At 39.9% G+C, this 26982-nt stretch overlaps 2 long non-coding RNA genes across 2 annotated transcripts in view; both read left to right on the top strand.

The window, feature by feature from the left end:
• LOC311607686 overlaps positions 1-7072 on the top strand; it is a 29976-nt gene extending 22904 nt beyond the window's left edge. Inside the window, exon 3 of the long non-coding RNA XR_014782704.1 lies at positions 6999-7072. This is a non-coding gene — a long non-coding RNA (uncharacterized lncRNA). The remainder of the gene's footprint in view (positions 1-6998) is intronic.
• A 6494-nt stretch (positions 7073-13566) lies between these two features.
• LOC311607683 overlaps positions 13567-26982 on the top strand; it is a 46321-nt gene continuing 32905 nt past the window's right edge. The window contains exon 1 of the long non-coding RNA XR_014782700.1: positions 13567-14017. This is a non-coding gene — a long non-coding RNA (uncharacterized lncRNA). The remainder of the gene's footprint in view (positions 14018-26982) is intronic.

The raw sequence follows: 26982 nt of genomic DNA on the forward strand, positions 1-26982 counted from the left end.
ATGCCTCACTTTTTTCTTGTTTTTCTTTCCGAGACAGGGTTTTTCTGTCTAGCCCTTGCTGTCTTGGATTTGCTTCATAGACCAGGCTGGCCTTGAACTCACAGAGATCCACCTGCCTCTACCTCCCTGAGTGCTGGGATTACAGGCATGTGCCACTGTGCCAGGCTGTATTGCTTTCTTTATGACCCCTCCAGTCTTATAAACATACTGTGCAATGTATGTCCACAGAAACTATTGGCAAGAGTAAAATCATCTATAATGTCACCATTCACAGTTAAGCATTTTGACTATTTTTTTTTTAAATTCTGGTTTATTGTTTTATGTACCAAAAATGAATGTGTTGCTTTATAATCTAACACTATGCTTCCTCTTACTATCTTCATGTTCTGTTCCTTCTTTCCTTCCTTCCGTCCTTTCTAAATACTAATTTATTTAAGTTTATGTGTAAACGGAGTTTATGAAAATAATCCATGTGCACACAGGTGTCCACAGAAGGCAGAAGAGGTATCAGATCCTCTGGAACCGTAGTTACAGACAGTTCTGAACCACCCTATGGGAGCTGGGAATCAAACTTGAGTGCTCTTAACTGTTGAGCCATCTTGCCTGGCCCCAAGATTTTGGTTTGCTTGTTTTTGTTTGAGACAGGGTCTCACTAGGTGGCTCTGGCTTTCCTGGGTCTCATTGTGTTGATTAGACAGGTCTCAGCCTCACAGAGAACCATTTACCTCAGCCTTCTAAGTGCTGAGATTAAAGGCCTGTGCTACCATGTCTGGGCCTCCATATGGTATTGATATAACATCCCTGAGTACCCAAAGCAGGATCTTGCTTGTGCTCTAGGCAGGTGAGCTCACAGCAGGTGAACACGGTTTTGATCCTTCCTTTCGATATGTATTTTCCTGCTATGAGTCAGGGACTTAGTTTTTGATCTTTGCTAACATTTCTTTTGAGTTCAAAATAAAAGAAGTTACCTAAAAAACAAAACAAAACAAAAAACAACAACAAACAAAAATCCCAGAGATTATTGTTCAAGACTTTAAAATAGCATGAAATAGTTATAAAAATAGTTATATAAAATAGTTATAGGTTTATAACTTTGACTCTTAGGTTAAAAAAAAACAGTACAGTTCTTTTATTGACTTTCTGTAAGAGGAGGAAGTCAGGGCCAACTACATGATTGAGGCTACTCTGTGCATGAAGGAACCTATTTTTGGCAGCTAGTGAACAACTTTTAGTATTTTAAGAAAAAGTAGCTCATTCCTATGTCACTTAGTTGACATAATCCCCTTCTACAAGGCAGACACTGTTGTAGGCATAGAGATAGAACCGCAAATAAAACCGATCAAAATGTACCTTTGAGATAGTTTACTACTGAGAAATAAACTAGTTGAAACTTTAAGCTTCCTAGTTGATCTTCTACATTAAGAATGAATTGAATTCCGTCTTCTAAATTCAGAATCAGTTTTTGAGTCATGTAGGGAAAAGCTCATTATTACAGAATTGTTCTGATATCGTGTCTCTTTTCTCCAAGACCTCTCTCACTATTCTCCTCAGCTCCAATTTTCAGTAGGCAAAGGAGCAAACAAAAGTAGGGAGTCTAAACCAATTTTGATGAATGAAAAATAAATACCTTGATTATAATGCATATTATTTCTTGAAGAGGAGGGCAAGAAGATGGAAGAAGTAAGAGCATATATGTTTTTATAACCTTGTTCAAGAGCAAATGATGGATGTAAAACTGTGAGAGGCCTTTTGCTTTCAAATAGAGCTGAACAGTTTTTTACTTGAGGTCACGGGCTTTGCCACTTAGCATCAGTAATGGAGAAGTAAGTATGAATTGCTAAGCAGAGAAAGAAAAAAAGAAAGGCAGAGGCCAAAAGGCCAAACATGTACTGAATGCTTACTTGGAGACCATGGGGTTCTAGATATGAAGGCATAAAAGACAGCGAAGCTTGTAGAAATTAAGAAACAGGATCTCATGGTTATCTTGGTGGTTTCCTCACCCACTTCTTTCAGATTGAGTATGCTTTAGGTAGTTTCTCCATTAGACAGCACGAGAGATGAACTTTCTGCATAGAATTGGACACTTTTTTAAAAAAAGAATCAGAATTCAGGATATTTCACATTGTGACATAGAAATACTGAGAGTTTAAATGGGTGCTTCATCAGAAATTAGCCTAGGTCTTGTGTTGCTGTATAGGAACGAAGTCTTTATTATTCTCTTCAGAAGTCGATGAAAAAAAGTATGTATGGGCTATAACTGAACGGAGAAAGGATGAATAAGTCAATGAGCCCAGAATTCCTGCAGTGAAATGGCTCAATCTGGACTGGAGTGTAGCTGCTGATGAGTCTGAAGACACAGCCTGTCAGCTCAGAGAGGCCACCAGATTATTTGCAAATGGTGACACATTCAGAAGAGTAAGGGGAAAGGAAAAGGAAGAAAACAAAATATAGGTCAGTAGAGAAGAGGGAGCATAAATGAGCAGAGAGGGCTGTCAGGAATTATAGATGGTGTAATTGCTCTGTAGTTTTAATATTAGTTCATTACTAGTGAAAATGCTATTCTTTAAGTAGGATGGTATAAATTACATTCATAATTATTTTGGTATGAGATTACCTGGAAACAAGGAATATAATAACATCATGGTTATAGGGATGATAGAAAGTCATATTTGGAAAAAGAAAGGAAAAAAAAAAAAGAAAAGAGAAAAAAAATCCTAGATAGCATAGGTGATGTTTTGTGGACAAAGATGTCCAGGCTGCAGTTAAAACAGCCCTGGGTGCTTCTGGGATTGCATCTGGGACCTCATTTGACCAAACATGTGCTCAGTCACAAGTTGGTCTTCTTATCTAGTTATTATTCCTATTTTAGCATTTGGTACTTAATTTTGAAGAAGTTAATCTATGATCACTGTTAATTTAGTTTCAAATCCACCTTTTATTTCTCCCCAAAACTTCGTCCTTGTCATTTCTCAAAGTCACTAAATACATATCTGCTTGATAAGGTTTCCTTTATTACATGTGATGAGAGTCTACACTATTCCTAAACCTGTACCACCATCAGCATTTATTATTCACTGTGGTAATGAGCAATATATACATATAGAAACAGTGTCTCATGGTGTAGCCCTGGCTGCCTGGAAGTCATTATATAGACCAGGCTGCCCTTGAAAGCACAGAGACCCTGCCTCACTAGTTCTTGGATTAAATGTCCAAGCGACTATGTCTTGCATGAATACTACCTTTATTCACATAAAGAGAGAAAAGAGATAAGGTCTTTAAGTTTAAAGCACACGTATAGAATGCCTTGTGTTGGGGCCACATTCACACCTTGTACAAGAAATATTAGTTGGTGTTGATAGACACAGTCGACTCACAGGAGCACCCTGCCTCACTCCGTTCTTTTGGGGGCTTCCAAATTCTCATGTGTCAGAGTGGGTCTAGGCTGCTAGAACAAATAAAGAAATGTTTTTTCCTTTTAAAGAGCAGCATTCCCTGGTGACTTCAGCAAGACACTGGGTCACTTATATTGATTGCTTAAGAGTTTAGCTCAGAAAAACTTCAAAATGGACAATAGTTTATATGCACCACACATAAATACTTATCACTCTATGTGGCACATACATTTACACACACATATGCGTATACTATACAAAGTGGAATTGTAAGGTAAGAAACAAAAATAGCTTACTTCTCTTTTAAGGGGGATCTCATTTAATTGGGTGGAAGAAATAAAAATATTTTAAAAAATTGATTGTTTTGTGTTCAGCATCTATTTCACCAACTAAGTCAATAAAGCATCTTCCAACTCTATTAAATCATCAGAGGGATATTTATTTTTAATTTTTAAAAGTTTACATGAACATACGTGCAAGACATGGGAGTACCAAGCCCCTCAGAGAACAGTCATACTAGAAGATGGCTGTTACTTTCACAAGCAAGTCAAGAGTGACAGAGAATGCCAGACCTTATTTTACTAGAGACAATGGTGATTTTAAGGAAGGTGTTGCCTTCCTAAATCCTGACCACTTTTTTAAAATTTAATTTTATTAATTTATTCAGATTACAACTCAGTTGTTATCCCATCACTTGTATCCTCCCATTCTTCCCTCTCTCCCGCTTTCATCCTATTCCCCTCTCCTAGGTCTATGATCAAGGGGGCCCTCCTATATGATCATAGGCTATCAAGTCTCCTCTTGGTAGCCTGCTTATTCTTTCTTTGAGTACCACCAGGCCTCCCTACCAAGGGGAGGTGGTCAAATATGGAGCACCAGAGTTCATGATCCTGACCACTTTTTAGGGCAGCTGGCCTGTCTCCCCACCCTTTAAGGCTAAGGAGGAGAGAACAAGTTTTGGTAATTACCGGAAAGTGTCATATGACACAGCAGCCTGACACAGATAGACTCTTTAAGAGAGGAGTAGTCCAAACAGTTTCCCTTAAAAATAGGATCCTTGAACCGAGTCTTAATGGATTGGCAGGGCTATGGGGGCAGAGCTATGGGAAGAGATTCAAGTTGGAGGCAACAAGACATGGGGGTCCGGGTGGGTGTGGGTGGGAGGTGGAGCCCTAGGGGACTGAAGAAATTGGTTAAGACTGGATCTTATTTAAATTCAGGAGATCTAGAGGATAAAATGGAATTCATAATTTTAAAAAAATGGAAAGAATGGTTAGTAGTGATGGACATCATTCTGAAGAGACCTTCAACCAGAGAATACCAAGATGCAGCGTAGAGCTTATGAGAGTGAAGTTGAGAAATGGGCCAGTATCAGAACACTGTGACATCACAGGAGATAGGAAAGAGCCACACCCAGCTATGAAACAAGTCCCATGGTCCAAGGCCTGCAGAGGGTTTAAGGTTCAATTTCTTGAGGCCATCTAGTTCCTGCAAGTTATCTATCTGCCCCACCGTGCCTTCAAAAGTTGAAATGAAAGTTTTGACAACTTTTTAAAGTGCTCCTTTCATTCTTAGTCTAAGCTATCTGTTGACTATGCCCTGCTGCCTTTCTTTGTTAGGTTATTCAGAGAGCCAAAAACACAGTCAAGTCAAGGCACTTCCTGGTCTAACATCCTCTGCAAGGTTATCACTATGTTTAGAATAAGTTTCAGCCCCCCGAGAGCCTCAAATTCCTCCTTTGCTTTCTTAATTCAGGCTTTTGTTTCAGTCTTCTTACTTCTTTCATTTCTTAGACTCACCTCAGGAGATTTTTACCTACCTTCTTCTTCTTCTTCTTCTTCTTCTTCTTCTTCTTCTTCTTCTTCTTCTTCTTCTTCTTCTTCTTCCTCCTCCTCCTCCTCCTCCTCCTCCTCCTCCTCCTCCTCCATCTCTTCCTCCTCCTCCTCTTCTTCCTCCTCCTCCTCCTCTTCTTCCTTCTCCTCCAAGACAGGGAGGATTTCACTGTGTAGCTCTAGCTATCCTGGAACTCACTCTGTAGACTATGCTGTCCTTGAACATTTTTTATCTTCTTATTCCTGTTCTTTTCTTTTGTTCTTTCTTTCTTCTTTGTTTATTTCTTCCTTCCTTTATTTTTCTTTCTTCTTTCTTTCTTTCTTTCTTTCTTTCTTTCTTTCTTTCTTTCTTTCTTTTCCGAGAGCTGAAATGTCCAGTTCTGTCCAGGGCAACTAAACGGAAATGATGTGTCATGACTACTTTATTTTGCCATGTGTGTATAAGTGTGTCCATGCACATGTGCGTACCATACAGGCATGGAGGTCAGAGGGCAGCTTGCACAAATTTGTTCTCTTTTTCTACCACATAAGTCTAGGTCTCAGGGATTGAACTCAGGTTTTCAGCCTTGGCAGAAAGTGCCTTTAGCAGCTGAGCAGCCTTGCTAGCCTGTTGTCAACTTTTATCATTTCTTAAGAAGCAGGTCATTGCCTTCATATTCAGAAAAGTAAAATTTCTCCAAGTAAATCTTTATTTCTTTCCCCCATATTTAATTTTCCTCAATAAGGCTTTTGAAGTTTAGAATCTGAAGCCTCTGTTTGTTTTACATGTCTCCACATCACCATGAGGATTAAGTCTAGAGGTGAAAATTTCCTTTGTCTTCTCTGGTGCTGAAAACTCTGTAACCAACCAAGTGCTTTGAACATAGTAGGTTCTCGACAAGTAGGTTTCATTTGCTAAATGAAAATGGATGAAAAGAAGAGAGCGTGAGGTATGGCAAAAGGCAGAATCTTGTATATTGCCAAGTAAACGGTGTAGAGAATAAGAGAAATTATATAGATATTTCCCTATGTTAGCTAAGTTGCTTTCTTCTCCCATACCAGCTTATTGATAATGAGAAGATGGATTTAAAAACCTCTTGGTGGTGATGGGGTTGTGCTTGTTACAGGGGAAAGAGTAGCCTGAGATTTAAAAGAAAAAGTCTTGGCTAATCCACTGGGTGAGGGAGCTCATGTGGCATTCGCTCTGGAATCCGGACAATTTACTGACAGCAACACAGGGTGCAAGTGCTGGGGAGGTCAGATGAGTTGAGTTTGTGACATGTGCAATCACTCTTGATGTATCTGATTTTTTTTTCTGCAGCATTTCGCAGTGGCATTAACCTTGAATGGGAGTTACCTTCTCATTTCTAGTTTCTTCCTTTGCCAGGATAGGATTGATCCTTCAACACACATTGGTATGCTCTGTGGGGTCTGATTCTCAAGCATCCTAACAGATGGAGTTTACAAGTTTATTTTCTAATAGAAATAGTAATTTCGAGACAAGGAAGGGGGCTGCAGGAGCTATTTATTTTCACTTTTTAAAAGTAATACCTTCCTGGCGGGTATGCACATAAATAAGCAGGCGACTGCACAGCTTTCTTGGAAGGCGTCAGGCACTGGAGGTATGGGAGAGACTCTCTGGCCAGCCTCAGCTTTCCTGTGCTTTCCTTGCACTTGTGTTGGCATAGTTGGCAGGTTTTATTATTAGCGGTGTGTCTTACAAGCCATTCCTTCATGGAATATGGCCTTGGGAGAGGAATTTTAATGCGAAAATAAACTTGTCATTGTTTTCCAGGGGCTTGGGAATATGTCACACAATGGAAGAACATCCCCAAATAGAAAGACCTCATTCAGAAGACAAGGTGAAGAGAGATGTTTTTGGTGGGCTCATTTGACACAGAAAAGCGAAGGGTTTTGCTGTGTGCAGTGCTAGTCGCCGGGCCAGTCTCAAGCTGGCACTGTGGGTTTGCTGTAGCTGCTCTGTCTGAGCCGGAGAGCAAGCAGCTGCTGGCTTGCACTCCTCAGCCTCACCGTGTGTTTTTGATTTTGCGTTTTAAAAATAAGGTGAATGATCTCAAAAGGAAATCATTGCAGGCGATTTTATTTTTTGCCTTTTCTAATGGACAATTAAAAGGCAATTCTGGTCCCATTCCAGAGATTTTCTCATTTCTTAGTACAACTGTAATTTAGGCACATTGAATAGTGTAATGGTGTTATTAGATATTATCGAGTTTATTTTATTCATGGAAATATGTGACACACCTTATTTGTATTCTTTTGGAGGAAATGTCCTGGAATGGGTTTTGTCTTAGTTCCTTTTTGAGTGTGTCATAAGGTATGGGTTAGAATTGAACTTCCTAAGAATAAGAATAGGATTTCTTTCTTTTCTTTTTCTTTTAACTTTTGGAGTACATACTGGATTTTAAGCTTTGAGGACTTTCAATGACTATTGTTGCTGGTTTTCTCACAACATTCCAAGTTGCACTGTGACACACTTCCTATCTCTAATGGCAGATTTTCATATTTCAAATTAGAATAAACTAGTTATTTAGTTTTCTTTGTTTTTTATTGTTTAATTTTTTGTAATTTTGTTTTTTTAACATCTAGGAAATAATTGAGGTACTCCAGGCTACTACAAAACCAGATTGGAGGATCATTGCCTTAGCCTTTAGTACTTTGTCAGGTCTCCCAAAATACTAAAAGTATGATCTAGTGTCTAATTTCTGATAGACTTATACTTTAGTATAATGTCATGTCTTAACAAATGCTCACAGCGAAGGTTGCAGATCCCAAAATATTGTTTTTGCAGAAGGCTTTTACCCAAATTAATTCAAAGAGCAAGAAGGACACTTGTGTATTGGAGCAGAAGGAATAAGGGAAATAAATCAATTAAATGATAGGAAAACTCCAGGAAAATAAATTGTCTTAACCCAACTCAGTCCTACCAAGAACACTGTCACTACCGAAACCAGTGATCCTGTCATAAATGCACAATAACATTAAAAAAGAATTCTTCTATTAAGTATTTTTGCCTGATTGGCTCGGAACCAATTATTGAAACCAGATATTGCTTTAAGAATGATAAAGTTTTCTTCCAAGTGTCTAAAGAAAATATCTCACACAAGAAAGTGAAAAAGAGTAATTTGCAAATAAATTCACCTGCTGAATTTGTGCCTGGAGCCTCCTGTCTTTACCTAATTCATTTTTGGCTCTTGCTTAGCCCTAGCCATGGCGACGCACGGAGAAAGTCATGCCAAGTCCTCGTGGGTTGCTGGAACAGTTGCACAAGGCAACCGAGCGAGGACAGAACAAGGCCTCAGGTTTGGGTCCTGCTCAGTAGGGGCTCCTCAGATTTGGTCCGTGGCAGTTCGTGAAGACTCATTGTGTAGCTGGCTAATTGGTACTGTTAGCCTGTTGCCATTGCAGGGATCCAGAAGGGCAATTTGGTCTCCACGCTCAGAGCTAAATTTTAACATACTAGTTAGTCGTCCTGGATTGAGAACTCAGGATCCATTAATTTGGTACTAAAATCTGGATCTGCTTTGTCGTGCCTTTCAGGGAAGACTTAGAAAAGTTTCGAGTGTCTAAAGGTCTACAACTGTATACAAAGTTTGAAAAGAGTTTCGGGTAAGTAAACAGGTAGAAGGAGATGTCATGCTCCTCAGAAAACATTTCTGTTTTCTTGTTCAAATGTCCTTTGGCAGGCAGGTCTGTTTTGGGCTTCCTGCTTTTTTTTTTTTTTTTTCTTTTGGCCTGGTGATCTGGAGGGTAATTGCATTCCAAGAGATAGCCCCGGCTGCCTTCTTTCTCAAACTGGAGTTGTTCCTGTGTGACAGATACCGTTGCCCCCGCAATCCTCCTCCGGGGCTGTGCTACTGCTCTCTTATCACGTGGTTAACTCAGGGAGCATCTGATCACGGCTTGAGTTTGCATTTCTTTCCACTCTAACTTTCCCCAAGAAATAAGGTACCCAGTTTCTTGAAAAGAGGGTCTCTGACAGTATTTGGGAAACCATCCGTTTCCTTGTTAGCCTTTCCTAATGGTTACTGTGTAGATAGATACACAGGCATAATTACAAGGGCGGGATCACTTCATACACCAGAGTGGCGACGCCCAGCTGGAAGTTCTCAACTTCTGTACACGTTCGCATCATTTTGTTCTTAAAAATGAAGTATATATTTATCCATCTTTCCTCTTAGCTCTTTCTTATTTTTGTGTCTGCTTGCATTTTAAGGATTTGCTGGGAGAACAAAATAAAGTTTAAACAAGAGAGAGGGAGATTAAAACTTAACGAAGTTGCGGGGGGGGGGGGGTTTGGGGCGAGGGGAGGGAAAGCCCTTTCTTTCCCATTCCAAAACTGATTTAGAAAGGACGTGGCTAGTCCCATTCGGCTTTAGGCTGCTTAGGTTTTCATTCAGTGGCTCCGCTCCGTTCATTTGCACCTGATTTCACTGGCGCTAAGGTCAAGGGCTTGATCCTTACAGTTGCTGCACATTTTCCCAAGAGTGTATGGGACGCTAACATGGTCGCTAGAAAATAATGCAGGTCCTGAAAGGGACCAGAAGTATAGAAGCCAGAGCTTACACTCCAGCCCTACCCCTGTCATTCCTTACATCTGTACAGAGTGCGCCACTTACAATGTGAGCTTGTCACTCAACCTCCCTCCATCTCTGTCCCCTCATCTGTTGAATGGAGATAAGATTTCCTCCTTTTCTACCTTACCAGGATCTGCAAAGATTAGATACTGGCTGTAAAGTCCTTATTCAAAGGTACTTGCATTATCCCAAAGAAGATTAGTCAACAGATAGCGGGGAAAACATTTAAAGGCTCTCTCCCCAGTGTATTGCCTAATACCTTTGAATTGCTGCTAGTAGTTTGCAGCACATCTCAACCTACTCGATTTGGTTGGGGAAAAGTTAGTTGTGAGGGGCCTTTCTATTTATTTTATAAGGTTAAAAACGGTCCGATAGTGAGCATTGGTATTAATAAAAACAAAGTGTGCTTTGAATCTGAAACAGGTTTTATTTGAAAAGAAGGTGTAGGGGAGGTCTCTAAGAACGTATGTGCCACTGAGGGATATTTGCATATATTTGATCTGCAAGCATGCTCCAGTGATTTTCACAGTATACCTTGGAGTTTTAAGTTGTAGGAAAGAGCGGCTGCCATGGTACGGCAATACAGTCGCTCTCTCCAGCTTTATTGCGGCATAGAGCGACAACTTCATTTTTAGCGTTAAAAAAAAAAAGTCCTCTTCACTTAATTCAGACAGTGACCTGCAGGCCTCATTCTGACTGAAGGAGCCATTCAGAATACTTCCAGACAAAAGCCGGGCTTTTTCCTAGCAACCAGATCAAAGCCAGATCTCCCAGAATAGCTCCCGCCCAGGTTTCCTTTGGCGCTTAGGTTCACAAGGATTCTGAAGCTCGTGGTATCCAGTTCATTTGCTCTTTCAAACTGAGATGGAAAGGAAAACTCCTGAGGAATTTTCGTAGCCTCGGAAAGCTGGCGAGTGTTGCAATGCCACTTAATCTTGGGAGAACCTGGTGGTCGCTCGAGGCATCTCTTAAGTTGGATATCGCCAGCATCTGCATGTAGCTTCTGCCGGGCTCCCAGAGAATGGACGTTCTGTTTCCTCTCTGCCGGTACCTAATATCAGCTATACCCAGGAGCTGGCTGATGAAGACTTCCTGTTTGTTTTGAGTCATTCTTAGGGTGATAAATATACTTTAGCTTTCTGCTTGAAGAAGAAAGAAACCAGCTGCCCCAACTAAAGAGAAAAAATGCAGAAATTCACGGAATGGCCCTGTTATCATGGAGTTTCAAGGGCGGCCTAAAAATGAGCCCTGTAAGACTGGGCAAAGTAAATAATTTCCATACTAAGGCATCTCGCCACAGGGTTATTCCTAAGCAGTTTGTCTTTAATCATTCGGGCAAACTGTACATTTTTCACTCTTCTAAGAGTAACGGCATTGTTTAGAAATTTTGTAAAATGTAAACTCACACTACAGAGTAATGGTGAGCTATATAAATAAACAATTACAGTTGTGGTTTTTTGATCTGACCACAAGCTTTTAATGCCATTTGTGTATGAACATATAATGCTTCTGGATAAACAATAATGTTTACACTGTTGGGTCATCCACTGCTGTATTGAGCCATTTGCATACATGATTGTTTTGATTTAGACTAGTCCAAGAACAAAAGAATATTATAAAATTACTTAAAGCAAGAATGGCAGGAAATCCTTTATAGCTCAAATATCACTTCTTAAATAAAGCTGTGGAATTTTTGTCTCAGTTTAATCTCAGTTTTGTTCTTCTGAATAGGTTTGGGTTTGGTGATCTGAGTGTTCTCAGTGGGAATTTTTACCTATGGTCTAGAAAAAAAAAATAAAAAAAATTCTGAATGTCCTCTCCATCACATTTCAATTTTTGTTTTAAGTTCAGTGTGGATTTCTAAGAGTTGTGTGCTACAAAGTAAGGTGATGGTTTCCACATACTCGGGGTGAATTGCATACTTCTTTCCAACAGTCTCCCAGTGTGATTTGACTTGTAGAAGAAAAGTAGACTAATAATCAACACTAAGGTTTCCAGCCCAACAGGAAGGAAATGTTTCGTTAGTAAAATTCAAAGTGAAATTGCCATTAAGAGTTTCGAGGTGGCATATACCTGTAATCCAAGCACTTGGGAGTCAGAAGCAGGTGGATCTCTGTGAGTTTGAGGCCAGCCTGATTACGAAGTGAGTCCAGGACAGCCAAGGCTACACAGAGAAACCCTTTCTCAAAAAATAAAACACACACACACTCACACACACACACACACACACACACACACACACACACACACACACTGACACACACATGCATACAAACACACACACACACACATACACAAAGAAAAAAAGAGTTTCATAGTATCAAATTGATGATCCAGGGATCCAGGCAGGGAAGTGCACCTGGCTCTGTGACTAGGTATCTCCTTGTGTTTGTAAACTCAGACTCAACTACAAAACTGCACATGAATAGTTGAGTGTGAAGGTTCCCTAACCCACAGGAGTCAACACTGAATGATTGAACACATAAATATAGTGGTTTCTTGGAGAGGAGATTTATAATGCTTAAAGCTTACTGGTGATGGGATCCAAAGCTCATATTAAAAAAAAAAAACAAAATGATATTAGTCACTTATAAAAGACTGAGCAGGTTGTATTTAGGAACACACACACACACACACACACACACACACACAAACAAAAAAAATTAATGAAAAAATAGAGGCCATGATTTTGAAAGAGAGCAAGGAGGGATATATTGGCTTGAAGGCAGGAAAGAAAAGGGGGAAATGATATGAATATAATCCCCAAACATAAAAGAAATAATAAAAAGGTTAAAAAAAATAAACTGGAACTTGACTTGGGTGGAACCTGTCACCTAAGAAATATAAAAAAAGTGTGAAACACCCTTCACTTTTTTAGTGCCATTTAATGTCATACATCAAGTAGTGAAGTGAAACTCTTATGGTTCCATTGATGCTACACATGCCAATCACTGTTGACTTCTCAGCAACAGTACTTTCTTAGGCTTGTCAAAACGAGCTGTGATTGAGATGGCTCATTTATGAGCTAGCCTTAAAAGGAATGGGGAAAAAAATGGAGGGATTTGCTCCACTTTCTAAAGCAACGCACATCTCTTAATATCTGGATAAAAACCTAAAAATAATATTTTTTTTATTAGTGCGTGACACTACGATTTACAAGATGCTCTCCCTCGCAACATTTTCTGGGACCAGTGTGTGTATGCAAGTGGGGAGAACAGGTGGCATTTTGTCCTGCCCTGGTGGCTATGCCCTCCGCAAGCAAGACGGTTTCTCCTTCAGGACTAGAGTTGACCTCCCTACACTGTAGGAACATTTCAAGAGAATCTTCCTATGGCACACCGGTGGCGAGGACAGACTGGACAGAGTGTGTCCCATACTAATTAACCCTGAGTGTCCTTAAGCTTATCACAACACCTGGACTTCTGATCCTAAGAGTTTCAGAAAGTTCCGTTTTAAAAGGGGAGGAACTGGCCCGAGGAACAACAAGGGATTTTTTTTTTTTACTCATTTGTTGGTTGAGCAAAGGCTTTAAAGAAAAACAGTTTAAATTATTTATTAGGAAAAAAAAATAAGGGTGGGAGGGGCCATCTTCTTCACACCCATTTTCACACTTCCGAGGTGACAAGTCCAGCCCTTACAAAGTAATATGGCAGGTTTCACACTAAACCCACCCAGACAATTCTTGTCATACCTACTCCTTTAGTCCTTCAAGAATAAAGAGGCACCAAGTGAGCTGCAGTAGGGACTCCACTTGCTTGGCTTTCCCCTGTTGTCTTCCTGGGCCTCTGTCAGCACGCCAATATGCATGCTTTTTTTTTTTTTTCAGAAGACCCTTGAGTCTTCTGAATTGGCTCTGGTGTCAAATAATTTTACCAGTTGGGGTCCAGGCTTGTGCTTCGTCCATTCTCTTGGCTGCCATTTTTTGTTTGTTTGTTTGTCTGTCTGCCTAAGCTGCTCATTGGTATGGATCTAACTTATTTCCCACTGCCTTTCAGATTGGCTCATTTGGTCCTAATGTGTGACAGAGTGCTGTCATTGGAATCAGGCTCAGAGATTACTCAGGATCATATCTGAAAGCCAAACAATTCTAAAACACGACCTTCGCCATTTTTTTTTTTTCTCTAGGCTAGGAAACATCACCCTCAGCTGCAGAGCGAGTGAAAGGGAAGGCTCCTAGGACTTACCCGGGAGTCCCGTGGCTTTCACCACCTTCTACCCAGTAAGTCAGCTTGATATCCTGAACCAATTCAGTGTTTTTTTTTTCTTCTTCTTCTTCTTCAAAATGAGTCAACTATGTCTTCATATGGTAAAAGCAAGAGATGTATCTCCTTGCTGCCCGTGCTGTCACGCTTTCCTGGATTAGTTTTCTACCTATCAGTTTCTGATGTCCTTTATGGACTTGCTTCTGTCGCAACTTTCTGGCCCTCCCACCTTTAACAAACTGCAAGTCCCAGTAGAGTGGAGTCATTGGGAGTAGAGTACAAGTTTGTTGAGTAAACAAATTCCCTCCTTTCCAAACTGTAAATACAGGACACAAAGAAGTTAATTTGTTGGGCTTACATGATTAGTGAGTCTACAGCTAGAAATTTGGCTCTTGACTCCGTCTCAAGCATTATACCACACTGTGTCTACCGTTGTTATTACTGTCCAAGACTGTATGATATGAACTTAAGGAATGCAGTCTCATAGCTCCTGGCTTGCACTGCAGGCTGTCTGGACAGTCAGCGTAACTAATTATAAGATCAGTAACTAAGTAGCTGGCTGAAGTCCAGGAAACATCTACTGCATCAAATTCTATTCTTCAGCAAAGTTTGAACAAGCTACCCAGTACTGCTTGAAAAATCTTATGAACTTTAACTTTTAAGGACATCACTCAGTCTCACTTCAGTTGCATTGCTATTTTTAATTATAAAATTATTTACATTTTTTTCAATTGAAAATATTTTCCCATAGAATATATTCTGATCAGATTCCCCTCCCTCATCTCCTCACAGATCCTCCCCACACCCTCCCAACTTCTTACCTTCTTTCTCTCTTTAGAAAACAAACAGGAAAAAAAAAAGAGAATAAAACAAAACAAAATAAGCATGACAAATACACACAGAGTCACAGACACGCACACCATAAAAAATAAACAATTGGAAACTATAATATACCAGTAGAAGACATTTTGCCTTTTAAAAAAAATCTCCAAAATATTATTGAGTTGGTTTTGTGTTGGCCATTTACTGCTGGGCATGAGGTCTGCCATTAAGTGTAGTTTGTATACCCACAAGACTCCGCTGGGGAAACTAAATCCTAAAAGAATGGTTTCTTTCTTTCTTTGTTTCTTTCTTTTTTTTCTTTAAGTGCAGTTGTCAATTGGAGACTGCTTCTTTGTTAGTGATGGGAGCTCCCCTCTCAGCCCTGGGACCCATCTGGCTTGGGCATGTGCAGTCTCTGTGCATGCTGTGTGTCTGTGAGTTCCTATGTGCACCAATCTTGTGTCTGGGAGGCCATGTTTCCTAGGTGACTTCCATCCCCTCTGGCTTTTGCAAACTTTCTGCCTCTTCTTACTCATGGCTCCCTGAGCCCTGAGAGGAAGGATCTGATGAAGACATCTCATTTAGAACTAACTGTTCTGCAGTCTCTCACCCTCTGCACATTGTCCAGTGTGGTCTCTGTATTAGTTCCCATCTCCTGTAGAAGGAGCTGATGATGGCTGAGCCAGATACTGATCTATGGGGATGGCCCAATATCATCATGACTCACCTTAAAAATTATTTAATTTTTAATTCACCTTCTTTATTCTACTTCTGAAAAGTATAATTTTACCTTTTAAGGTTCTTGGGGTATTCTTTTGACACTTGTGTTTTGAGTATAGTTTTTCAGGTTTTTTTCTCCTAACCTCCACTTCCCCCTCATTTTCATCTAAGAAGTTCAGTGCATGGGCTATAGAACCTTAGGCCCCCATTCAGCCCAAGGCTTACCACTTACTAGATTTAAAGTATATTTATTGTTATTGTTGTTGTTGTTGTTGTTACTTTGCATGTCTGAGTATTTTACTTGCATGCATGTACATCATGTGTGTACAGTGCTTTGGGAGGCTGTCAAGAGGGCATAGCAGCCCTTGAAACTGTAGTTAAAGATGGTTGTGAGGCTCCATGTGGGTGCTGGGAACTAAATCTAGGTCCTCTTCAAGAGCAGTAAGCAATCGTCCCTGCTGAGCCATTTCTCTGGTCTTGGCTTACCAGATTTTTGACACTGTACAAATTGGCTAATTTTTCTGAACCGCGATTTCTTTAAGGGAGTAACAAGGGCATTTATATAGGTTACATAATAAAATATGCATAAAGAACTTTCTGATACATGAAACTGGATGTAGCTCAACTCTAGACTGCTCACCTATATGGTGCAAAGTCCTGGATTTAATCTCTAATCAAAAACAAATAAATTTTTTCTCATGTAAAACATATATTAGTGACAGTTAATAAGTATTATTATAATAAAAATTAGGTTTCATTGTGTGGGGAAATAAAGCATCAACAAAATTGAAAGTACCTCTAAATTTCTCTACATATATAATCATTCTTTAACCATCAGTTTTTCTTCATGGATAAAATTCTTTAAAAAGACACTCTTTATTCCTTTTCCTATCTCATAGTACTATTCAATTTGTATAGACTGGGCCATGTGTGCTATCCAGGGTCAAAGGTTATACTCTTGCAAACCGTGGTGATTATTAGGATTTTCTGCTTCTCATGAAGCTCTGTTGTCTGTGTTCTTCTCTTGTGTGATGAATCTTAGTCTTTTAGGATAATGAGACAAAGGTCACTAAGCCAGGCTGGTGGCCCAAGAGAATTGTGGTTTTTCTCTTTCAGAAGAAAATGTCTACAGTCTTGCAAATACACTTGGCAAAACTGTATGAGGCTCTGAATAACCTAATTAGTTGGAGTTAGTTAGTGGAGAGCATTTTGGTCACCGCCAACATGGTGAAGAATAAGGACAGGTGTGCTAGTACTTGGAAGAAACCTAACCAGAGATTTAGAAAGGAGCAAGATAAGATGTATGCCTCATGAAGGAAATACTCTTCAGGGTAAGGTGCTATTTTTTTTTGATTGCTTTTATTTTAGTTAAGGGTAGGTAGTGACATTTATGAAAAGAATTCACAGAAATTTAGTGGGAAGTCCAGAGCCAGCTCTCACCTTTAGGAAAAATGCGCAGTGAATCTTGTCATATAGGTTGTGAAGAGCTGTCCAATGGAAACGACCACCTCATCTATGCACTAGGATGCAGGGTAAAGCCATCCTAGGGGGATGGCAAAAATAATGGTTTATTACATCGTTGGTGTTCTTGCTTTTAATTAATGTCTATCTGCCACAAGGTAGCCAGAGCACAACTGTAGCTTCCAAGCATCTGTGGCGGAACTAAAAACTAAAACCACTTAGAAGGCTAGGAATTTGCCTGATTTTCAGAGCCACAAACATCTGGAGAAGGCAGAGATCTGGCAGAGGGTCCCAGCTGTACTCCCATCTTAGGAGACTGGGGATTGTTCAGCAGGACAGGCTCCAGGCTCTGAGGCTCTGTTCACCAAACTCACATCCAGAGACCAGCAGACCTGCCATGTATTCTATCCTGACACCAAGAACGCTTTGAGAACAATATTTCAATGTTTGGTTTTGTTTGGAGTTATATGAAATACTGGTACTAAGGAAAGGAACGGGTTAATCGCAGTGGGCCAAGCCTCTGTCTAGGCCTTTGAATAGACTATGGGTGTTTGAGACGTATAAGGTGAGTCTTGGTGTAGGATTCCTCAGAGGTTCCCCTGTGACTGGCAAGAGTCCGCCTGGGTAGAGAATCTATCTCCTTTTATTGTTTTGTGTTATATTTATCATCATCTTATAGTCACTGTGTGCCAAACAGGTTTCCATGAAATGATTTATTCTAATAATTAAAAAAAGACAATATTCTTTTGGTGGATGGCTGTTTTGTGTGAGTTATTAAATACAATTTGCCTTTTTCTTTGTCCCATTGTTGTATGAAATATTTATCTTTAATTAGTTTGAGGTGTACTGTGACTTACCTTTGTCTCTAAGTAAAAGATTTTTCCTCCTCAAAAATAAATGAACTCTGAGTTGACAGGAAAAAAAAAAGCACCTAAGTAAGATAAAAATTACTAAAATTTTCCAGTAAGAAGTCACTCCTAATTTGCTATAACTGAGTATTTTAGGTATTGACCATCTATTAAAAATACTTATTTGCATTATGTTCTATGTAAATTAGATGACTTACTTTTTCCATGTCTTTCTCTGTGTTTATTTTTAGTCCTGTTCTAAAGCAGGAACTAGGTCCAAATAAAATTAAAGCATTGTTCTAACCTGATTGGTCCGATACTCTTCTAAGAGCTAGGATGAGTCAAAGACTGTCCCCTTTTATTAGATTAAGACACTGCAAGATTCTAGACACCCAGCTTGAGTATTACCTAGCACTTTATGATTAAACTGATATTGTTCAATATTGTCTTCAGATAGTCTTAATATTTTGTATTAAAGGCTACTTGTAGCAAAGTAGGCTAGTTACAAACAGCCATCCATCCTCCCCCTTATTTCATTTGTGTTGAAAGAGGTTTTCACTTCCAGTGAGTGGGAAATGCTTATGACAACTAATACACTTGTTAACATGAATTACTTCTGCCGTACTTAGACATTTCTTCTGTAGTTTGATAGTGGCCATTTATGCTTTTTATTTTTTTTTAATTTTTTTAAATTTATTTTTATTTTTTATTTTTGGCCATTTATGCTTTACTGAAAAACATAATCTAGAAAATCTAGGAAGTAACAGGTAAATGAAGTGGGAAAAAAAGTCAAAACCATACACTGTTGTTAGCATGTCCGTCTAAACAATTTCATCCATGTAAAATAATGTAAATCTCACTGTAATTTCTAATCTTTTCTTTCAACTAAGAATATCTACTGAATATATTTCTGTTACCACATGCCTTTTGTCATGGCTGCATGTAAGTTATTTACTTAATCAGTCCTCTTTGTGGAACACAAGGTTGTTTCCAATCCTTTCAAGAATATAATTATCATTTGCATACATGTTCCATGTAACAAAACATATGTTCACATTCCTGTTTATTTCCTTAGAACATATTTCTAGAAAGGGAATTACTGAGTGAAAAATGTATATGAACTGTAAGCTTTTAGTTATAGTTACTAACCATTATTACCACTTTCCTTAGAAAGATTATACTATTCAAACATTAACTTGGCTGTAGCTATTGGTTTACTCACCTCAAACCTCGCAGCTATTTCCCCTGTGGCTTCTAAACACACTGATTATGAAGGTCGTATGTTGGCAAAAGGCAGGTCTCAGATAACTGGCTAGATTCTACAGTGCTGACTACTTCAGATTTATTAATTTGGCATGCTTCTTTTTCTTCTCTGCTATTGGCTGGTTGTGTTGGGACCCGTTAAATGTTTTTTTGCATTTTTCTGCATAGTATCTCTAAGAAATTGAGGACAAGAACCTGTAGACTGCTAGAGTCTATCAACACGTGGGCCAAGTGTAGGCAATTGGCAACCATTAACCACAGGCCACAGCAAGAGGTGAGACGTGTGATAAGTTTAGCCAGGAAAAGGTGCAAAGAGGGCTTGGAAGCACAAGATGCACCCTGCTCAACCATCACACAAATGAGTGTGCTCTGTGCTGTCACTGGCAAGTTGCCCATGCTTGCCCAGGTGGCTGCTATGTGACATCCAGGGAAAAGGCTATTCTTTAGTCATTTTCCTTCTTTCAAACAGGTTTCTTTCTCTACAAACTTTCCTGTGTGATATGATACATCATTTACATTTTTAGATTAAAATTATATGGAGAACATCACTGATGTAGCTTGGTGTTTTCGGTAGCATCCAGTAACGCCTCTATAAAACCCATGGAGGCATCTAGGTGCTCAGAACATCGACCAATGCATCAACCTGCAATCAGCACGTACTACTCCCCCCCCCTTCCCCCTCGAGCCTCATGCTTTTACTACAAAAAAAGTTTCTAGTCTCAAAAGGGAACTTAGTTCTCGGCAACCTTAGCGTAAAATGCTTCTTCAGCTTTTCTTAGATCCGCCCGTCTCAAAATGCAAGTGCAGTCAAAATTAGCTCCTAAGATTAATTTTGTGTGTGTGTGTGTGTGTGTGTGTGATCGCTCTTACACCTTCGAAACTAAGCTGTTTCACTTCCTTGGGAGAAAACAAATTTCTTTAAGTTTGGTTTCCATTTCCCATTATTATCCCTGAAGTGCCTACTTTTTAATAAACATTTTTGTGAATGACTGAAAATGTTCTTCATTTTCACAAAAGCAAGCTATCACAGTTGCTAGCAGCGTGCTAGCGTGGACTCACTTAGGTGGGCATGGGTCCAACTGCCTGGTTTCTTTTTCCGGCAGGACTGGCTACTGTCTGCCAGGCCACTTTCTAAATCTTTCTGATCTTTGATGTTCATGGTTATAAAGTGATGATACAAATAAAATTTCTCCTTAGAGAACAGCTTGTTCTTGAGATCAAATGAAATACAATAATAGACTACTTGGTTAACTGGTCAGTACACTTCAAGTAAACTTATTGTAATGCTATTATTTCTATTATTATTATTTTGAAGGCACGTGAGACTGTTTTCCTTGTTGTGAGCCTGTCTCTCTGTGTTTTAGTTGGAATGAAAGCCTGACTATGGTTGACTGCAATGTCAGGAGCACTTGGTGTTCCTTCATCTTAACATCCAGAGTTCTTTGTAGAAGTAATAGCTAGAGTCACACATATACTTTTATTGAGTCTAAATTTTTCAGGAGTATGCACCTGTCTTACCATTAAGCTGAATCCTTAGCCCTCCTTTCTTAGCTGAGAAAAAAAAAAAAAAGACCTGTCAAGAGTTTCCCAGGGCCATGTGAAGAGCACCCTAAAAACCTAAGGGGTCAGAAAGGTAGAAAGTCTTCCCTCGGCCCCCTTCCCTTCCTCTTTCACCCTTGTGTGTTTCTTTTCTGGCTTTCCTTGACATTTTGTTCTCCTTTTTCTTTTCTGTTTGTCTTTTCTTCTTCTTCTTCTTTTTTTTCCTTTGCCAAGGATTTGCTCTGTAGCTCGCTCTGACATGGCAATCATTCTGCTTTTTCAGGCCATTTCTGAGCCCTGTCTTATTCCTTCTACTAAGAGAGAGGCCGAGATCCTGAGTTCCAGCATTACCACTTCGTTCGATGCTGTGATGTGTTACCAAAATAGAGTGGGATTGGTTTTGGTTTTGTTATTTAAAAATGAGGGGTTTGGTCAGGCAGGTAGCCTGGTCAGGTAAGAGTGCTTAATCTCATATGCCAAAACCCTACACTGAGCTCCAGCGCCAAAGCAAAAGCAAGACTAGTGGCTGTACATGCCTATTTTCCTGGCATTCTGGAGAAGTGAAGATCAGAATTTCAAGGTCGTCTTTAGCTACACTGGAGTTCAAGGCTACACTATACTGCATGAGACCCTGTCTTAAAGTAAATGGATAAATAAATAAACAACAAGCTGGTGGCTGGGCAGGGGGCATTATAGTTCATGTCTGCTATCCCAGTACTCAGACTGCTGAGGCAGGAGGATTGCTGTGAGCCAGCTGGGCTATATAGGGAGTTGGAGGCAACACTGGGCACCCAGACTACAGAATGAAGCCCTATACTCAAAAGGAAAAAGAAAAGACTTCAACTAAAAAAGGTTTAAAAAAGGGTTTTTTTCCACTTCCATGTGTAATGATTCATCTGTAGAGCACCTTACGTGACAGTCAGTGCTCTTTGTACAAACACCTTAAATGCTTGCTCAGCGCAGGGGAACTTGAAGAAGGCATTTTCCCGATGAGAGGGAGCCAATCCATGTTATCTTTGGCCATGTATATTATCAATTTCCTATCTTCAGGGGCTCAGGAGGGGGGTCTGTGAGAGAGGACCTTCGCCTCAGAGGAAGGGGGTATCCCACCTAACCCACGAGGCTGTGAGGTGTCCACTAAGCTCTTCACTTGCTTTGATGATGCCTTAGGTGTCTTGGGTCCGACCCTGAGGGTGGGGTGAATTTAGACTGTGTTTATCGATTAGTGTCTCTCTAGGGTAGCGATGCAGATGGCGTGGGTAATTAGAATCGGCTTTTGCCTTAGTGATACAGCTTTGAGAAGGAAACTATTGCTTTGTGACTTCTTCATCAGAAGTGAGTGAGATGGGGAAGAACAAACTAGGATAACTTCCTCCTAAATTTGAAACAGTAAGCACGGCCATCCCCTCCAGTCTTGTGACACCCGTTCTGGTACAGCTGAGTTCTCTGTAGTTCTTAGAGTCTCTTCAGCACAGGAGATACATTTTAATGGGCCTATGACCCCTGATTTCTGAGTGATTCCTTTCAAAGGGAAAAATCATAACTTCTAACGCAATCGAGAAGAATGATTGACAAGTTACTTTTCCTTTCAAAAGGCCTGGGACCCTAAGACCTAATGCTCTTGGTGAAACACACACACACACGCACACGCACGCGCACACGCACACGCACACGCACACGCACACACACACACACACACACACACACACAGGTCTCCAGGAACTGGGGCAGATTGCTTCCTATTCCAGGTCTGAAGCAGGATCCAAGTTTCAATCTCTGACCCCAAGTGATCTCTTCTTCAAGATGCTTGTGTGGCGAGGAACAGCCAAGTCCTGTCCTTGAGAAACACTTGTTAAAACCACATAACCCGAAGAACTAAGGAGAACTTGTAGCTGTTCATGGCGTGATGACCTGAAGAACGTCTTCAGTTCATGGTCACGGCTGCCCAGGACAGTGGCTTTGGCAACCACAGTCTCCCCAGGCCTTATGTTACATACAACACCACCACCGAGGAGGAAGACGCCAGCGCCATCCTTGAGTACCATTTCCTACTCCGGCCAAGAACACTGCATTTCACTGCATAGGCAGCCGTCTCTAGTGCTTCAGTGCGGTCACACTGCTACCCAGTGTTTCCCCTGACTCCTCCAACGTTCCAACAAGAGGCCTAAACCTCAGACGTAAACACTGGACAAGTAGTTGAGAACTAAAAATAAGTTTTCAGATTCAAAACTCTTGTGTTTCTATGCCTGCAAATCTTTCTCTTAGTGCGTGGGCGCCGCTGCCATCCTGGTCCTAGGTTGCTGTCTTTGGTCTCCTGGCAGAGGAGTTTTCTAGGGTATTTTTCAAACTTTCCAGCTTAGCAAAGCACCAGCTAAAATTAAAAGGAGAACTAGGCGTCGGTCGGAGGCAGTGTTGCTCTTGATGGGGGAGGGGAGATTGCTGACACAGCGAAAATAAGACAAAAACGTTTGGAACTTTAGGCTCTGTGCTTCTCAAATGCCTCTTTTAGAAATCGCTTAAGTCGTTATTAACATCCACCACCCACCTTCCCTTTTCGGTCCTGACACTGGGTAATAATAGATAATGTTGACATATGTTCCCCGCTGGTTAGAAATACTATACTTCTGTGAAAGGTAACATTTTCAAGCTATGACAAAATGTATTTTACTTGGACAGAACATTAGCTATTGGACTAATGTCAGAACGTGGGCTGTGGGGTAAAACTTTTTAACATTTTAGCTGTGGGAGAAAGTTTGTTGGGAAAGTTAAAGGCATCAGCACGGGGCGTGTTTATCTTTCACCAGTTCTAAAGGTATTGGCTTAGTGTCAAACACTTATGTCCTTAGGAATGTAAAGGAAACATTCCCAGTATGTATGAAGAACAGCTGTCCATGGACACAGCAATTTTTAAAAGTGATTATGCCCAGCTTTACTGTAGTATGGAGCATGGAATCAAAAATATTTTTTCACTGTGTACCAAGGAATTCTGTTTATGGGCCAGTTCTGCATGAGACATATGCTGTGGTTCTGTCGTTTGTTCTCCACGTGATGTACTCTGAAATATGTTTTAAAAAAATAAAGGAGAGAGAAAGGGGGAGGGGAGGGAGGCAGGGAGGGGGAGGGGAGACTCACTTCTGATGAACTGTGGTCCTCAAAACTACTTTTGAAAGTAATTTAGGAGACGAGTTAGGAAATGCCCCAGCTGGCTTCCAACCTCCAAAGTCTGAACAGCCCTGTGCAAAAACTGGAAAAATTGATTTTGTTTTGAAGGCTCACACAGACTGAAGTGTTGTGGAAGTTGGACAGAGTTTTTATTGAATCTGGTCCTTTGTGTTTTACGACAGTCTGAATGGGTGTTAAGATTCCACGAATAAATCTCCTGCCGTTTCCGAAATCTCTGATATAAGCAGGAGCTCAGTCAATTTGTGCTCTGCACAAATGTCTTTCAGAATGTTAACAAACATGGTGCACTGATGGGTGGGTTGGCCCACGGGAGAGCAGTCTGCCTTGCTTGGTAGGACATTCTGGTTTGGTTTTTCTCTTGTTTCTCAGTGTTGTGGTTACTGAGAAGTAGTAGGGATGCTCCAGTTTGAGTCTGAAATGGTCTCCATCTGCTGAAGCATTTGAACACCTGGCCCCCAGTTAGTAGCGCTGTTTTAGAAGGTTAAAGAACCTTTGAGACCTGAAGCCTGGTTGGCAGGAGTATGCCACCAAGGACCAGGTGTTGAAGGTTATTTCCTTCCAGGTCCTTGCTTATATCTGTTTCCTGTGTTCCGCCCTGCGAGGAGTCTGTTGTAGGGTTCCGTCCCTGTTCCTTCGCTGCCATGATAAATAGACGGAATCCTATAAAACCGTGTGCCTAAACAAATCTTTCCTCTCATAGCTTGTTCTGTTAAGTGTTTTGGTCACTGTGATAAAAAGAAAAATAAAAAATAAAAGAGTATGGAAAAAAATAGCGATGAGCTGGTGGGGGTAAAACCCAAATCTTTGGAATAGGGAAGAATCATTGGAGACTGTTCGGGGAAGTTGTGCTAATCGCTTTCCACTGAAGGCTTGGCTAAGTTTCCACAACGAAGTCATCAGGTCAGCTCCCAGGAAATGTCTTAGTCATTTTCTTCAGGCCTCAGGTGAATAACTGGGGGAACACTGTTAGCAGAGACGAAAACATAGCTTTAAAACACTGTTTTCCTATAGCTTGCAACCATTTGTGATGCTTTAGTATACTTTAGACTCAAATGCTAAATTGATAGTAATCTAAAACTAGTTTCCAACTGAAAAGCCAGCAAGCTAAAGAGGTGAAACCTCTACATTTTTACGATGACAATTAGGTCATATGCAAACCAAATACTTTGGATGGAAAATCATGATAGGATATAAAGAGTCTTATGTTATACAATTAATGTAGTAAAAAGTTGTATATTGAGTAATTGGAAGTTTTATAATATACAATTATCATTATAATTATCATTCTGAATCAAACACTGGCTTCTCATTTTGAGGTCTAAATTTTAGTGCCTTATATCATATTCTTCACGTACTTAATGCTGTGGTGGCAAAAATTAATTTTGTGGTTAAAATAACAGCAGCATCTAGCTCCTGTTTGTCCACAATTGCTCTTCGAAGGTGATTATTTATTTTGTGTATAAAGTAAACACCTAGACATATTCCCCTTGTTCATGGCTTTTCATGCAGCCTGGGTAGACAAGGTGAGCCATCATTTTGGTTGAATTTACTTTCATGATGAAATTGATGTCCTAATGGGGGAAGTTTTATGGGAAATTTTTTTTAATATTTTTATTTTTATTTAATTTTTAAATTTATGTGCATCGGTGTAAGGATGTCAGATCTTGGAGTTACAGACAGTTGTGAGCTGCCATGTGGGTGCTGGGAATTGAACCCGGGACCTTTGGAAGAGCAGACGGTGCTCTTAACCACTGAGCCAATTTAATGTACTCTTTATTGGTGTTATATGTTGGACCAGTTAGTTGATGTGCTTCTTGTTGAGGGCCAATTTCTGCCCACTGATTCTTACTCAAGGTTTTCACTGAAGTAGCAATTACCAAGTAGAATACCAAGTAGAATAATGTTCCCCAAAATTATGTTCTAAATTGCTATCATGTAATTCCCAATGAAGTTAATTATGACTCAGTAAGACTTGGTGATATAGCATCTTAAGGGCTTTAGAACTCTGTGATCTACCTACCATATAAGATACCAGGCCAACAGTGCTTTTAAAGAGGGGAATTGAGTCTCTTGAAGGTAAGATATGGCTCTACTAGCAACTATGTATATAATGGAGCCTAAATAGTAGAATTTAACATCTTTGAACTTAGAGAGCATTTTGATCTTTTCGTAGCTTTCCTCTTTTGGGGAGACTGATTTATACAAGCTTAAATTTACTCTGGTGTGTTAAGAGTACATTGGCATGAGTTACCTTCTGTCTTATTCTCTCACCATCATTTACTGTAATAACACGTAATTTTTATTTCCATTAATTGTAGAGCATTTGCTTAAGTCATCACCGCTTAGCTATTATTTCTTGGAGCTAAACCATTATCTCCCTTAAACACAGATGTTTATATTTTGCATAATATAATTTCTATCATAAGAATTCATTATAGTTTTCAAAATACTTTGGGTCTCATTTAGCATATGTCTTAGTTTAGACTTTTGAAAAAATGGATTAAAAGGTTCCATGACCTATTAGATAGCAACAAAGTATGTGTCACTAAGTAGGCTCCTCATACAACTTTGTCACTGCACAAATGAAGGTTTAAGGCAGGCCATTGTTTACAGTCTGGTGTGAACAGAATATCCTGTAATTAGTATCATCTGCTGGGCTATCTGAGGATAAGACTATCTCTGCTCTTACAAGTCAGTATGTGAGCCTTTCCTGGCTCCATGATATTCTTTTGGTTTTATCTGAGAACCTCGATAGACTAGTAAGATTACATTGTATCTTTCTTCAATTAAACATAAAGATAACGGTAAGCTATAAAATTAGCAATGAAAACCAATGTTTTAGTTTACCTAGCATAAGGGTTTTATTGCTTTCAAATAAAAAAGAATGAGTCTAATTCTCTTGTTTTTGTGTGCCCCTTTTAGAGAGCATCTAGTGGGCCTGATTGATCTTCTAGCTGTAGAGAACTGTTGCTTGAGGTTGGGCCTTCAGTGAAAATTTATCAGAACAGGTGATACTTAATTAAAGCATAAAAAGTTGAACTTATGTAGGTCATGTTAGAGTTGGAGGAATATCTTAGCTATGTCTATGGGACAACAGTGAGATTTTATGAGTAATATGTGTCGTGTACAGGTTGATTTTCCCATAC

The sequence above is a fragment of the Acomys minous genome (assembly GCF_964271855.1).
Source record: "Acomys minous genome assembly, chromosome: 10".
In the NCBI taxonomy this organism is placed as follows: Eukaryota; Metazoa; Chordata; class Mammalia; order Rodentia; family Muridae; genus Acomys; species Acomys minous.